At 43.0% G+C, this 16,494-nt stretch overlaps 1 protein-coding gene across 1 annotated transcript in view; it reads left to right on the top strand.

Moving 5' to 3' along the window:
- Positions 1-12,462: 12,462 nt before the first annotated feature.
- The window catches only part of atp8b1 (ATPase phospholipid transporting 8B1), a 28,333-nt gene continuing 24,301 nt past the window's right edge, over positions 12,463-16,494 (top strand). The window contains exon 1 of the mRNA XM_079365214.1: positions 12,463-12,787. The gene's annotated coding sequence lies outside the window, so the exon portion shown is untranslated. The remainder of the gene's footprint in view (positions 12,788-16,494) is intronic.

Here is a 16,494-nt window from a genome sequence, read left to right as displayed (position 1 = left end):
GAGAACACTGTACGTTTGTCTGCTTAGGGGTCAGTACTTTATGTAAATGTCATTAAAATAACTTTTGTTGTTTGAACAAATACGAGAGGGTCGATTTGTCCCGTAGAGAGTGGTTCACACGAAACACATAATCAACTACTGACTTTACAACATGAACCGTTACACTGTCCCCCCCTTACTGAATCCCTCGCCCCGAGGGATCACAAACAAAGTCCCTGAGGCGACCCGGGGGCCTTTTCCGTCTCCAGGGCCGAGTCGTCACCCCTGGCTATGCGCTGGGTCTCCGCCAGTGTAACAGGGACATGGCAGAAGTTGTCCCGAGTGAGTCCAGCCCACCACCCTTGCAGACTCAATGGTGTCATCTGCTTTTGGAGGGAGTGGAGCCAGGTTCCCCCGTCTGTGTTGCTGGGCTCCGCCATCCGTACACGGGGCAATGCGGGACACAGGGGCAAGGGTCTGCATCGTCCCGTCTACGCAGACCCTGGGCCGTTTCCCTGATCATCAGCCCGCCTAGGGCACCTCACGCTGATGTGGCCAACCTGGGTTCACTTGAACCGCAGATCTCACAGCAGGTCCACCGCCATTGTGGTCACATCCTGCGGGCCCTCCAATAATCTCCCTCTCCAACGCCAGCTCCAGCGCCTCCTGCAGAGTGCGGGGTGGGTCTGAACACGCAGCTCCCTGGGTGTTATGGCACGAACACCACCGCACCACCTCCGCACCACCCAGCCAGCCCTTTGGGTTTGGGTGCGCGTGCGTGCGTGTGCATGCTGCTATGTTGGTGTCAGACGGATGGACCACTCGGACCATCCAACCAACTCGCCCTCCTATCTAAAGTGCATGTTTTGATGATTGTGGGAGGAAGCCGGATTACCCGTGAACCCACACCTCAAGGGAAGAACATGCAAACTCCCCATAGAGGCCCCCCTGGAACACAAGGCCCCAGAGAGTTCTTTTAAATGTTTGGTTTGAAAGAGCCTCTACTTATAACCTAGGTTGGCTTGTTCTGTGACGTCAAGAGTCACGTCATTAATCAGCCTGCAGAAAGCCTCTGTACAGTCTCAACACGTTGTGACGTCACGCTCCGGCTCCAGTATGGTCTAAAACCGATGGAAGGTGGTGCACACATAAAGGTGCTCTTAAGTTGTGACATCACTAAAGCAGTCCACATTTCAATCAGGAGAGACTTAATTAAGAATGAACAATTATTTATTACAATGAAATGTGCAACAATTGTAGAATGAAATGTGCGAAGTCTTTTGGGGGCTAGACTCCGTCATGACGACTTCATGAGCTCCGAGGGGTAGTGAGGCCGACGCGGGATAGGATGCCCCCCTGTGGAGTCTAGACACTGGTGGTGGTGAAAAGGATGGAGGCTGAGAAGAGGAGTGGGTTTCAGCCGGGGCCTGGACTCTGCTGAGCTGGAAGGAGGTGACTGGGGTGGAGGAGGGTTGCGGCGTATGCCTGCAGCTACAGGATGACTGGAAGAGAGAGAGTTTTTAAACTATTGACAGCAAGCCATTGATTGGTAGAGAAAGTTCGTGGCAGAGTCTGGTTGGTTAATTCCAGGATGATACACGCCCATGATCACCTGCTTGCCAGAGAGAGATACAGGTGGTAGTAGGGGGTGTGGTTTAAGAATGAATGAAGAGGTGAATGAATGAAAGAATAACACCAGTCTTCCTGTCTGAACTTACGCTGAGCTCCATTTCAATCAGGAGAGACTTAATTAAGAATGAACAATTATTTATTACAATGAAATGTGCAACAATTGTAGAATGAAATGTGCGAAGTCTTTTGGGGGCTAGACTCCGTCATGACGACTTCATGAGCTCCGAGGGGTAGTGAGGCCGACGCGGGATAGGATGCCCCCCAAAATAAAGTGAGAAAGACAAAGGTAGAATCATTATAGGTTTTACCTTATGGCTGCCTGGAGTCTGTGGGAAACATTTATGAGTTAGATGATGAACATTGATTAATTGTTAAATACGATCAGAGAGTATTCACCCAGTGTAGATATTGTATGGTGACTTACCTGATCATGCGCCAGTCTAGGTTCTCACCTGACGTGGCTTTGCATGACCCTTTTAAGCTGCCCTATAGTCGTGTGGCACGCATGTTGGGCTCGCCGGCCGCAGACAAGTAGCCCGGCACGACTACTGTACCTGACCTATAGCCATCTGGCCCGGCGTGTAATGGATCTGACAGACCCGACACGTGGCCAGCATGACTGCTAATCTGCCCTGTAATCGTGTGACCTGCATGTAGGGTTCAGCGACCGCTGACATGTTGTCCGGCACGAAAACGAGGACTGACCAGCCGCCAACCGACCTGCGCATCTAGGTCCGTTTGACCGACACGTGGCCTAGAAGACTGCTAGCCGCCCTTAGTCATGTGGCCCGGCACGTAGGGTTCAGCGACCGCTGACGTGTGGCCCGGCATGACTCTTAAGCCTACCCTGTAGCCATCTGGCCCGGCGTATCCGGGGTCTGCCGAGACCCGATACGTGGCCAGCATGACTACTAAGCTGCCCTGTGGTCATGTGGCCCGGCATGTTAGGTTCGGGACCGCAGACATGTGGCCTGGCATGACTCTCTAATCGTCTGACATAGTAGCCATCTGGCCCGGCGTGTATTGGATCTGTTAGACCCGACACGTGGCCAGCATGACCGTGAGAAGAATGAAGACTGTAAACGTGACGCCCGTGATTTAGAAGGAAGTTAGACTTAACCTTATAAAACATCATGAAATACACCACCACCAGTTATATGTTTTCTTACCATTTGATAGCGCTTTAGTCATCTTTGGCTTACCGAACCGCCAGATATCTGGACGAATATAGGACTGGAAGTCAGGGGAAGATCATCCGAGTTGTCGAGGAGAAAAGAACACCTGGATTGACTGCTGATGTGGAGCCGACTATTCTAATGGAATTAGCTGAATAGCCATGAACTTAACTTAGTGCAATGTGATTCAATCAGCCAGCGCAAGCAAGCTAACCAGAGCTTCATGAGCGAGGCAGCATACTCAGAAATTCTTTTAGGTGCTACCATGGCAACATGCGTGGAAAAATAGCTGTAGATGTTAAAGTCATGAAGAAGTGATTATGAAACATTTGTAATCGTTAATGATGTAGAATAAAGAAATACAAGATGCATAAAAATAGGAGTCGAATCTTGATGCTCAGGAACCTGTGATGACAAGGTTGAGATGCTGCAAAAAGCAAACCATGTTAGCATCCTTGGTACACATGTAACTGCTGACGAAGTTTGCAGGTCCAGGAAGGTCTGAACGAATTGAAGACCAAGATATGGAATTTCAGTTTTATGATTGATGATTAGGATTGTATTGGACATGACTTATAGCAATGAATGACCGTCCTGCTGCCATGATGACTGAGTTCTCGTTGCTGTTGCGACTGAACGATTAGGATGCATTGTACAACTGAATAGTTGTAACCTGATTTATGACAAAACAGACGAGTTCATCAACAAGCGTTTACTTGGATTAATAACAGTTTACAAATCTGCAGTCCATGCTGAAGCTGAGACAGATTTGACTGAGACAGAATTTTCGTAATGTGCAGACCCACCGAGTCATCCGATTTGTGTTCTGATTAACCTAAATGTAAATGGCCTGTAGACAATCATGCCGATGCAGAGTGTAGTTCCCCCCAAAACCTAGAGGGATGCACTGAAATAAGATGAAGGTTTAGCATTGACTTTATGAGTAGACACAGCCCGCTGGAATTGATGTTAGAGAGACGCGATTGTAATGCGACCCGCTGAATGAGGTCAAATTACCATGACTAGTATGAAGGGGCTAAAGTACCTTTTGCTTAAATAGTAAGTTAGTGATTTCTGATTTACTTCGGGATTACATATTCTTGCATGAGTTAAAATCGGTCTGCGGAAGTTGCTTCCGACCACGTGCCAAATAGTGTGCCTTAACTGGACGACCACCTACTGTTTGTACTTGCAACGCTTATAATTGTGATGCAGGTCGATTGAGCTGCTGGTTGGTATGTGTGGAGAAGCCAGAGCTGGGAGCTATGAGCAGAATCCTATATGGCTGGTTAGCCACACCTCATTGACTGACAATATAGTGAGAACTCCATGTGTGCTTTAATCTATGATTATCATCACCACCTAAATTAGGTTCAACACGCATGCTAAATCACTTATACTTTAGCAGTAGTAAACTACTCTGTGCGGACTCATTGCTGAATTAGAGAGAGCTCTCACAGGTTTATCTGCCAGCCGGACAACTGCCGGAGTGAAATGACATTCAATTATAACACAACTATTTTTGAATTACCGCGATATCTGGCCATTACCTGGTTTAAAGACTGAATTAGAACATTTTTAGAGTGCATATAGCAGAGATCGAGTATATCCTGTGTACTTGTCTCTCTTAGTCTTGCTGTCCTCCAAGAGAGCAACGCCTGAGTCCCGCTAACTCTGACGATGACTGAGCTGTAATTACAGGATCTACATTTGGTTTACGAGGGCTGCCCAGCCGCTAGTCCCTTTGTGCATGAAGTTGTTAAACTGCAGATTTATAGACAGAAAAACACTACGCTCGCCATTAAATTTGAATGTCTTGAAACATTTAAGATTATGGTAATGTTCAGAATTATGCAAAGTGGGGCTATAAGCCTACTCGGGTGCAACTGCTAGCCTGTTAATGTGACGATGCAGTTTGAGTTGTTTTGGATTCATGCTAATGCCCGATGGCGACATCTAGTGGATTAGAGTGACCATCCTTCTTCTGAACGAAGCACTTGAAAGTCTGTAGAGACTTCTTTGTCTGCATTTACATTTTATCTGCATTTACGTTTTGAAGTATTTCAGCATATCCCATTCAAGTCCATTCTAATTGATAGTGTTTGCATGAACTAGTCAAGCTGCGTCAAGTTTGACCCTCCTTTAGCAACATGTATTCGAATACATGTTCCGTAACTTGAAATCAGATTTAATTTGGGTGACAAACGAGGTAAATGATCATGCCAAGTATGGCTTGTTAGATCAAACATATTACTCATAATTGATTAAATATGAATTAATTCCAGACGTCATAATGCAAATCCTCACAAGTATTTATGCCGCCCTAGTATGACTAAATCTGATGAACGTTGAAAAGACACAGCAATATGTTGAATATACCCAGGCATAAGTAAAATAAAAATAAAATGGACTACTAGCCTGTTCATGCTGGAAACATATTCTTGAATGACTGGCATCCGTGCTATAAATAAATTAATAACACCCTGAGTAAACGAAAAGTCTAACAAATCCCGTTGTGCAGTGATTAAAGGGGACTTCTAAAGAGCTTCTCTGACAGATCTGAGTTTAAATGGTTAAAGGAATAGAGCATGAAAATTGGTTCACGAGAATTACGCTTATGGTGTAACATATATGATTATTCCTACTGCTAAGATGCCATTAGTTCACTACTCCGACCGTTTATTTAAATAATTGAAAATCGTTTAAAACGAGAGAGGAATGCATTTGTGATCGATGCCACGAGCCCCGACGCACGTGAAGCTGAGCAATTAACTGATGAGCAGATTGATCAGCCGATCTAGCAGAATTTCATACATGACTTATTGGGCCGAGTGGCTGACTGACGTGATACTGTGTGAGACATTACATGAAACGAAAGTAGTCTTTCTCAGCTGATGAGAAAAACGGAGGAATATGCGCTGTGGCTGCAGCTCGTTGTAACCGGGCATTCCTGAGTATGCAGGCTGATCACCTGCGCTGTCACACACGTGAATTTGCGTAAGGGGCCGGGTCGTGATGAACCCATTAACGCATATAAATAGTTTTGATTAGTAAACCACGGTTTAAGGATTAGCCCGAAACAGTAATTATGTGTTTTCTCGAGTTATTGTGACATAAACAAGCTTAGTCGTGCCAGCCATGATGCCCGCTTCCTTACGAAATAAAAGTTAACAAGAATGTGCCTGAGACCGCTGTAAAACATGATGACGTTTTTCTCTGCCTGTGACACCGAGCAGCGGAGGCCAGCAGCTGCGTGGATTAATGCAGCATGAACATTATTCTTGAAGCAGGCTGTATTTTGAGTGAGAATGCCGTCACAGAAAAATGAAATTTAAGCGACTGTGAGAGACATGATGCAGCTTTGAGGTAGTTACCGAACTTCACAGATTTTGGATGATGAGGTTGCTTCCTGCTCCTGCGTGTCCTTTCATTGCCCGTGAGGCTGAGGTCATTCGAGTGGAGATGACTTTCTCCTTTTTGAGTTGCATCTGATTTAGGCAGCGTCTCTCGCTACCCGCAAATTCAGCACGAAGAGCATATTGCGGCGTATGCCTGCAGCTACAGGATGACTGGAAGAGAGAGAGTTTTTAAACTATTGACAGCAAGCCATTGATTGGTAGAGAAAGTTCGTGGCAGAGTCTGGTTGGTTAATTCCAGGATGATACACGCCCATGATCACCTGCTTGCCAGAGAGAGATACAGGTGGTAGTAGGGGGTGTGGTTTAAGAATGAATGAAGAGGTGAATGAATGAAAGAATAACACCAGTCTTCCTGTCTGAACTTACGCTGAGCTCCATTTCAATGCTTTAATGAGCCAAACTTAAAGAAAGCTTGTGGTGAACGATCAGCTACTTAGAGGAGCTTACCCATATTATAGAAGATTATTATTAATACTGTGAGCCATATCGATAAGTGAGATGCTATTATTTGACGGCATCTTATAATGATGTGTCTGAACCTAATGATGTTTCTCACAGACTGGGAGGGGCTAAGAGAGTTTAGTGCAAATCAAATAAATGTCTTTAAAATAATAAACAACAACATAACATCAAACACGACTGCAAGATGTGCTCCAAATTATTTAGACTGGCTGTGAATCATATTTTGTTGAGCATGAATGGGTGACCTGTGTATAGTCACTGAACTATTTCACAGTGAGGGCAATAAACTGATGAAGTAAACAAACAAAGTATAGATAATAAATACATGTGTAACCTCCTGCCTGATAAGAGGGGGACACGTTCTGTCCTTAACAATGTCCGAACATCAACAGAACTTTCCATATCTTTCATTATTCATACATTGGCACACCTGGCTCCACCTAGTGTTAAATTTCTGAATTACAAACAAAATATTCAAAGCAAACAGATTTCTCAAACCGAGATAAATGAACAAGTAAAGCCCAATTAGCTCCAAACAGTATTATCTATCTATCTTTGTAAATATCTCTTTAGTCTATGTTTCTATAGGCTATATGTTGGTTTGCATATTTTGCCCATGTGCTTGCGTGCGCGTGTATCTGTGCTTACACGTGTATTTGGTTGGATGGTCGGATTCGTCCGTGCGCGCGCGCAGACAAGCACACGCTGCACGCTGTGTTGGACTTGCGGTCAACGACAGATGAACGAATCCAACCATCCAACCAGACCTGCGTGAAGTTGGCCCCCCACCCCACGCAAAACTTCGGGGTCAGGTACCTGATTTTTGTCGTCTCCTTGGTTTGACTTGTCAGTTAACAGGCGGACGGAACAGGACGGGCTTTCTTGTAGTCGTGATGCAATGATGGAAATAAAACTGTTTTAATAACAATAATAATATTAAAATAAAGATACGGTGAAAAACCAATTCAGTATACATAAATAATTATTTTTTAAAAAATAAATAAAATATAAATAGAACTACAAAAGGTTTTGAACTCACAGTGACAAAAATAAAATAAAAAAGCTGGAAAAAAAACTTTGAATAAGAAATGATGAGTTAAAAAAGTAAAATGACGTGATGAAATAAAAAAGTAAATATACGGAAATTATTATTAATGTATAAAAGAATAAAAGGAAACTAAAATAGTCAATAAAAGGATAAACTCAAACGGAAATCAAAGTGTGCCAATGTCACTACTTGTACAAATTCTTTTCTGACTTAAGGGGGTTCTGGTCCTCAACTGGTGAGTGGGGCCCGAAAGTGGCTCATGACCATGGACTGTAAAATGACCCATGAGTGGATGGCAGGAATGTCCATATCGCGAGTGGCTCCTGTTTTCTTTCATTAACGAGTTAATTTCTTGAGGAAAAAAACCCAGATTTGACTTAATGCATGAAAGCCGGAGTGTCAACCCAGAGATAAATTATAATAATAATAAAAACAGGAATGTAGCGGTCACAGGAGAACACTGTACGTTTGTCTGCTTAGGGGTCAGTACTTTATGTAAATGTCATCAAAATAACTTTTGTTGTTTGAACAAATACGAGAGGGTCGATTTGTCCCGTAGAGAGTGGTTCACACGAAACACATAATCAACTACTGACTTTACAACATGAACCGTTACACTGTCCCCCCCTTACTGAATCCCTCGCCCCGAGGGATCACAAACAAAGTCCCTGAGGCGACCCGGGGGCCTTTTCCGTCTCCAGGGCCGAGTCGTCACCCCTGGCTATGCGCTGGGTCTCCGCCAGTGTAACAGGGACATGGCAGAAGTTGTCCCGAGTGAGTCCAGCCCACCACCCTTGCAGACTCAATGGTGTCATCTGCTTTTGGAGGGAGTGGAGCCAGGTTCCCCCGTCTGTGTTGCTGGGCTCCGCCGTCCGTACACGGGGCAATGCGGGACACAGGGGCAAGGGTCTGCATCGTCCCGTCTACGCAGACCCTGGGCCGTTTCCCTGATCATCAGCCCGCCTAGGGCACCTCACGCTGATGTGGCCAACCTGGATTCACTTGAACCGCAGATCTCACAGCAGGTCCACCGCCATTGTGGTCACATCCTGCGGGCCCTCCAATAATCTCCCTCTCCAACGCCAGCTCCAGCGCCTCCAGCAGAGTGCGGGGTGGGTCTGAACACGCAGCTCCCTGGGTGTTATGGCACGAACACCACCGCACCACCTCCGCACCACCCAGCCAGCCCTTTGGGTTTGGGTGCGCGTGCGTGCGTGTGCATGCTGCTATGTTGGTGTCAGACGGATGGACCACTCGGACCATCCAACCAACTCGCCCTCCTATCTAAAGTGCATGTTTTGATGATTGTGGGAGGAAGCCGGATTACCCGTGAACCCACACCTCAAGGGAAGAACATGCAAACTCCCCATAGAGGCCCCCCTGGAACACAAGGCCCCAGAGAGTTCTTTTAAATGTTTGGTTTGAAAGAGCCTCTACTTATAACCTAGGTTGGCTTGTTCTGTGACGTCAAGAGTCACGTCATTAATCAGCCTGCAGAAAGCCTCTGTACAGTCTCAACACGTTGTGACGTCACGCTCCGGCTCCAGTATGGTCTAAAACCGATGGAAGGTGGTGCACACATAAAGGTGCTCTTAAGTTGTGACATCACTAAAGCAGTCCACATTTCAATGCTTTAATGAGCCAAACTTAAAGAAAGCTTGTGGTGAACGATCAGCTACTTAGAGGAGCTTACCCATATTATAGAAGATTATTATTAATACTGTGAGCCATATCGATAAGTGAGATGCTATTATTTGACGGCATCTTATAATGATGTGTCTGAACCTAATGATGTTTCTCACAGACTGGGAGGGGCTAAGAGAGTTTAGTGCAAATCAAATAAATGTCTTTAAAATAATAAACAACAACATAACATCAAACACGACTGCAAGATGTGCTCCAAATTATTTAGACTGGCTGTGAATCATATTTTGTTGAGCATGAATGGGTGACCTGTGTATAGTCACTGAACTATTTCACAGTGAGGGCAATAAACTGATGAAGTAAACAAACAAAGTATAGATAATAAATACATGTGTAACCTCCTGCCTGATAAGAGGGGGACACGTTCTGTCCTTAACAATGTCCGAACATCAACAGAACTTTCCATATCTTTCATTATTCATACATTGGCACACCTGGCTCCACCTAGTGTTAAATTTCTGAATTACAAACAAAATATTCAAAGCAAACAGATTTCTCAAACCGAGATAAATGAACAAGTAAAGCCCAATTAGCTCCAAACAGTATTATCTATCTATCTTTGTAAATATCTCTTTAGTCTATGTTTCTATAGGCTATATGTTGGTTTGCATATTTTGCCCATGTGCTTGCGTGCGCGTGTATCTGTGCTCACACGTGTATTTGGTTGGATGGTCGGATTCGTCCGTGCGCGCGCGCACACACACACGCACACACACACACGCTGCACTCTATGTTGGTGTCCGATAGACGGACGAATCCAACCACCCAGCCAGCCCTTTGTGTTTGGGTGCGCGTGCTTGCGTGCGTGCGTCTGTCCGTTTACACACACACACACACACACACACACACACACATGCTGCAGGCTGCAGGTTATGTTGGTGTCAGACAGATGGACCACTCGGACCATCCAACCAACAAGCCCTGTGTGTGTGTTTGTGCAGGCTGGTTGGTCTGACGGTCGGATTCATCTGTCCGTCGCACACCAACATAGCCTGCAGCCTGCAGCGCGTGTGTAGGCTCCAGGCTGCAGGTTATGTTGGTGTCAGAGGGACGAACTACTCCGACCATCCAACCAACTAGCCCTCCTATCTAAAGTGCATGTTTTGATGATTGTGGGGGGAAACCCACGCCTCAAGGGAAGAACATACAAACTCCCCATTAACTTAGTGTTAAATTTCTGAATTACATACACAATGTCTAAAGCAAACAGAGATTTCTCAAACAGAGATAAATGAACAAGTAAAGCTCACGTAAAGTAAAGTAAAGCACGCACGCACGCACGCACGCACACACACACACGCTGCAGGCTATGTTGGTGTCCGACGGAAGTACGAACAAAGTATAGATAATAAATACATGTGTAACCTCCTGCCTGATAAGAGGGGGACACGCTCTGTGTGAGGGTTAAAAAAAGGTCCTTCAAAGAGGCTCTGGGTACACTGTGAAACTGGATGATCTGGATCATCTCTCATGGTGCGTTGTACACAGGTTTGTCTTGCAGGACCTGAACCACACTGTGATACAACTGGCCAGGACTCTGTCCACTGAGCCTCTGTGAGCTGGAGAGGATGGGTCTCCATCAGTCTCCCTGGGAGGTGGAGACGTCCTGACACCAGGTGAGGTCGCCAGAGAGGTGCACACTGAGTGACGTAGTGCTCCTGACTCTTTCTGCTGTGGAGCCTATTTGCTGGAGTATTAAATAATCAAACTATCTATCTATCTATCTATCTATCTATCTATCTATCTATCTATCTATCTATCTATCTATCTATCTATCTATCTATCTATCTATCTATCTATCTATCTATTTCACAAAGTTCCTCCTGAGATCTAGATAGTCCTTCAGAGGCCCCATTGGTCAACGTTGACATGACAGAACTTTTAGGAACTCCTGAAATCTTTTAAGCTTCATCATCTCTTTTCATAATATTCTATGTCTTTGTTTTTTGTTTTTGTTTTTGTTTTGTTTTTGTTTTTTTTTGTGTGTTTTTTTTTGGGGGGGGGTTGCACAATGGACAGAAATGATATGTGTAAAATTAAAGTCTCAATAAATCATTTCAACAATTATGAATACAAACATTTATGATCTCTTTGATTATAGACTAAATGAAACACATTTGTCTCATACATAGGCTGTACAAAACATGGACGTATAATCTGCATTCACACTGTATGTAAAAATGACCTGGATCAGATTTTTTGCTCCCATGTGACTCAGATCAGATTTTTTTTTATGGCAGTGTCAACAACAAGTCGAATGAAATCTGATCTTCTCAAATCTGATTTGAGCCACTCACATGCTGAGTCTGATACAGGCCACATTAAAACATTAAGGAGATCAGCCAAGGGGTATTTAGAAGCAGAACCAGCAGGCCTTTCTTTTACCTGATAGACTTTTGTATTTAGGGTTGTTCTTGCTGTTTGCTATACATTTCTCATTTTCGCCTGGCTGCAAACCAATTTTCTCTTTCAGGGAAGGAAAAGAGCTGCAGCTGATCAGCAATCATATCTGTCATGACCCAATCATCTTATCTTTCATGAAATATAAATGGACGAGTCATACAAATTCACCCACTGCACCATGTGTGCCAGTAAAGACAAGAACACTTGCTTGTGTGTTCACTGCTGCTGTAAGAAAAGAGTGTTCTCGCTGTGTTGGGCCTTCTCATTTGGAGCCACACTCAAAAGGATAATCAAGGAAATGCATTTTTTTTGGCTTCATTTTTCAACATCGAAGGTTGTTGCTTGATTGTATGTCTTTATTGTGTCCTGCAGAAGCCACACATGCACAAAAAACGTAAATGTCATAAATGTCAGTTTGATTTTCTTAAGATTATTACTTTATTGCAGGGGAAACATTGTGGATGTATGTCCACTCCAGGCTTCTGTAGTTTCCACATTTCAATCCTTGTTAAATGTAACCTTTACAATTAAGGGATTATAACATTGAAAGGTCAAACGTTTAAAATAAAGGCCATGTCTGTAAGCAGCACCAGATATGCACGCGGCACTTCCTCTTTAAAGCCCACCTGGTTTAATTAAGAATTCAATTACCTGTGCGTCACGTGACCAAAGCACCTCGTCGCCCACTTGCGCAGCTGCCGCAGCCTCACTGAATGCCACGCGTTGTTTTTTTTTTTGTTCCTCATTGTTGTTTTCTACGCTCGACGTGTCGGACCGGTCCGTCAGGTTTCAGCGGGGCAGAGCAGGTGAGGCAGCGGGGGCAGGAAGGGCAGGAAGGGCGGGGAGCCGCCGAGGAGTTGTTCACAAGCAGGAAGAGGAGGATAACATGGTGCGGTGACAAACTGCACGGACACCGACCAACAACAGGATTCAACCTCTTAATATCAGACTGCGAAGGAGACGGAGTAAGTCTAATTTAATGTGTGCGTTGGTATGTTAAAATGTGAGCTTGTACGTTTAAAGGTGATTTTTAAAACGAGTCGACAGGTAAACGTCTCACCTGAGCGGCCTTCCCTCTCTGAAGAGACACACCTGGCTGCTCGGAGTTTCGGGTTGAAAAAGTTCAATTTTATGTCTTTTGTTTTTGTTATCAGATTAATCACAACTTCCTGGATCCCCTTTCACATTTTTACTGATTCGTGTTATCGTAAACGCTTTAAATTGTTTTCAGTCAAACTCAGTGCTCAGACTGTCATTCACTGGGACCTGCAGTCTTTTTAATGTCTGAAAAGGACATTCAAATTAGCAACACATTCAGTGTACAGAAAACATAGAGTTCCTATCTTTCAGATTAAATCACTGTCAATCTTAAATCTTTATAAACTAAAGTAAAAAAAAAAAAAACACCGTTGAACTTTGTAAGGGTTTGGGTTACAATAAAAAAATCTGACATTTTAAAGAAACAAACGCTTTAAAGTGGGCCCATCTCCTCCAATTTAAATCGTTTTTTTTCTCTGTATTTGATGTCGTGAAGCAGCAGGGTTTTATAGTCTTGGAGCTGCTGTTTTTACTTTGGCAGCTGCATTGTGATATAAGGTCATTTGATAATTTTTCCTATTGGAGTGAGATTTCACCCAGAGTGCCTATCACTATTCATAAACTTTAAAATCTAAATGTGTGTGTATATATATATATATATATATATATATATATATATATATATAAAAACTATGACTGTGTTAAGATGTTTAACCGTGTCCAACAAACTATCATAGAAAATCAGCCAAGATAACATTCAGAAGATTTCATGCAATAATGTTAATAGATAATATATATTAAACATAAACGTGCATTAAAAACTTACTAGATTCAACATTTGTGGCGGTTTTGTCATCTAAGGACGAACACAAGACATTTGACTGATGCACAATGTACAACAGTTAAACAGCATAATTATGGTTGTATTTGAATAAAATGTCTTAGAACAGATTTAAACTTGCTTGCAAACAGACTTAAAATGAGTATTTTAGTTAAATCTGCTCTGTTGTTCTTCAGTTTTGTCATTCCTCACAGGCCTTGATTAGCTTGAATGACGTTTGAACACTATATGCCAACTGATGACGGATACAAGCAGACAACTGTAGGTTGCAGTTTCACAACACAAACACTTGTGGATGTGGGTTTAAGTTGAGTTGAAGCTAAATTCTGTTCATATTTGTTGTCTTAATGGAGACATTCAAATGAATGTTTCCGTAAAAAGAGAAACATTATTAAAGATGACTCTCCCGTTGGATATTTAGTGTGTGGGTTATAGAAGAAGTGGATTGTGCTAAAGAGACATTTTCAAACGTGCATTCTTGAACCTTTCTAGAAAATTGCATGCAGTCTGTCTCTGACATCTTTCTGACTGTCAGTGTGACCCTGTCGGACAGTAGCAGTGATCTCAGCAGCAGGACATGATGTAAAAAAACAAATAAAAACAGCTTGGAAGTGGCAGAACCGACACTATAATGAGGTTTTTTTTTTCTTTATATCAATGCAACGGGTAGTTCCATTCTCTCAGAGAGGCAGGAAAGAACAAAATGGCTAACAGAAAATGCAATGCACAGGTAGAGTCACTGTTCATAGTTAAATTCTGCAATTTTAATTTTTAATTTTGTCAGGTCAACCTGGCAAATTTTCTATGACTGGCAGGAAAAAATCTGGATAATGTTAAAATAAAAAATGTGGCTAATTCACAATGAAATGTGCATGTGTGAAAGTAGCTTTGGAGGTGTTTTCTATGAGTCATCTCTGATGGAGTTTTTGCTCCATCAAAAGCAAACTAGAAATCCTTTGCAGCCACTTCATGGTCTAAGAATAATCAATCTTCACTTATGAAGAAACTCATCAAGAGTTTATGGATGCAGCATCAGCTATGGCACACCGTTCGTCGTGCCTGGTGTTGTTTGTGAACACAGTGACGGCTCCTGCACGCGTGTATCCCAGCAGCCCGGCTGTTTTTCCACAAACACACAGTGAAGCTCTCATTCTGCAGACGAAGCAGCTCCCTTTGATTATGGAAATGTTCGTCTTCCCATGAAAAGGGTTAAAAAGGAGATCGACGACTGAGGATTTGAATTGTGATTTCAGAGGCAAATGTATTGAAGGTGCAGACGCAGGGCAGCTGCTTGAAATGTTTAGAGGACATAAGAAGTCGTTTAATGGATCTTTCTTTATTTTCCTTTTAAAGGGACAGTCCAATGTTTGTGCGTATATGGCTCCTGACATTTAACAACAAAGAGCTATAAAGCCTAAACCAGACTGTTTTTATTTTAGGGCCTATAAACCGACCACTTGTGTTTGAACCGCTGGGCTGTTGGTCATGAAGCCGAGCTGACAATAGAGAGGTATCATGCAGTTGTTTTAGTGATGCTGGTGGGATGGGTTGGGTGATGAGTTTAAACAAAGCACAAGTTTAAAATCTTTTAAAAACCATACTGTATTCTTGGCATGTGGATGGAGGAGTAAAGGTTGTGTTGGGACGTTTAAGTTTTTTAAAGGAGTGTTCCTGTTTATTTTGTAACACTGGGTAGATATTTGGATTGTATGTAGAAAATAGATAACATCATCCGATATTAGCTTATCCATTGACTTTCTGTATCGGCTACTTTTACAGCAGATATGACAAAGTTACGAAGACTATTTAATTTTGACTTCCACTAATACTTTGTGTGTGCATGTTGGTGTGCAAGCTTGTCCTTTTAAAGGTCTAGCCTATTCTTCTTTTTTTTATTTTTTTAATGTGAAATTAAATTTTCAGCATTTTATGGGATTGTACTGCAGATTTCGTTGTACTGATACAATGACAATAAAGACAATTCAATTCAAGTTATTTTTCAGAAGCAGAGTGCGCTAACTTGAAAACAAGAAGTATCATTACTCCACAGTGTCAGGCAGTGATGCACGTACATGGATAGTTACTTTCTAGTTGAGTGACCATCTTGTCTTAGTTATAAATATTTTTCTCAAATGTTTCATAACGGCATTTGAGGGGTTAACAAAATACATGTAGATATTTATCTTTACAGATAGATTTATTGGTATCGGATTATTTCTCTCCCTATTATCGGTTTCAGGATCAGAAATCCCGTACAGGTCGGGCCCGAGTTTGATATGTTTATATTTCTTTATCAGTTGAGTTTAAGACAAAGTAAAGCTATTTACACTGATTCATAACAAACTAACTAACTACACCCAACCACAAACACTATTGATGGAAACTTTTTCCACTTGAAGCCCTGCTGAGGTTTCAGTACCACATAAGCAAACGAGGATTTAAATAGAATTTGAGTAGGGATGGGAGTGTGTGTGTGTGTTGAGGAGGGCTGCATGATTTCATTTTGTAAACAAAGTTGTCATGCATTGAGAGTTCAGCTGATGTAAAACTTAACATCTGCTGCCGTAAACTGAAACCAGAGCGCACACACAATTGCAAAGTCAAATCCAGCAAATGTCCCAAGAATATTTGAACTTCTTCTTGTTCCGGCAGTGCTGGTGCCTTGCTCAGGTGTTCTGGCAGTGAGTGTTGAGTTAGCTGCAGAGGACTGACTGACTTGACTGTCTGTGTCTGGTTTCATTGTCTGGACTCCAACTGTGAGGAAAACACTGAAGACCTGACTCATTAACCTTC

Source organism: Symphodus melops (assembly GCF_947650265.1).
Source record: "Symphodus melops genome assembly, chromosome: 16".
In the NCBI taxonomy this organism is placed as follows: Eukaryota; Metazoa; Chordata; class Actinopteri; order Labriformes; family Labridae; genus Symphodus; species Symphodus melops.
This window is presented reverse-complemented; position numbering and strand designations above follow the sequence as displayed.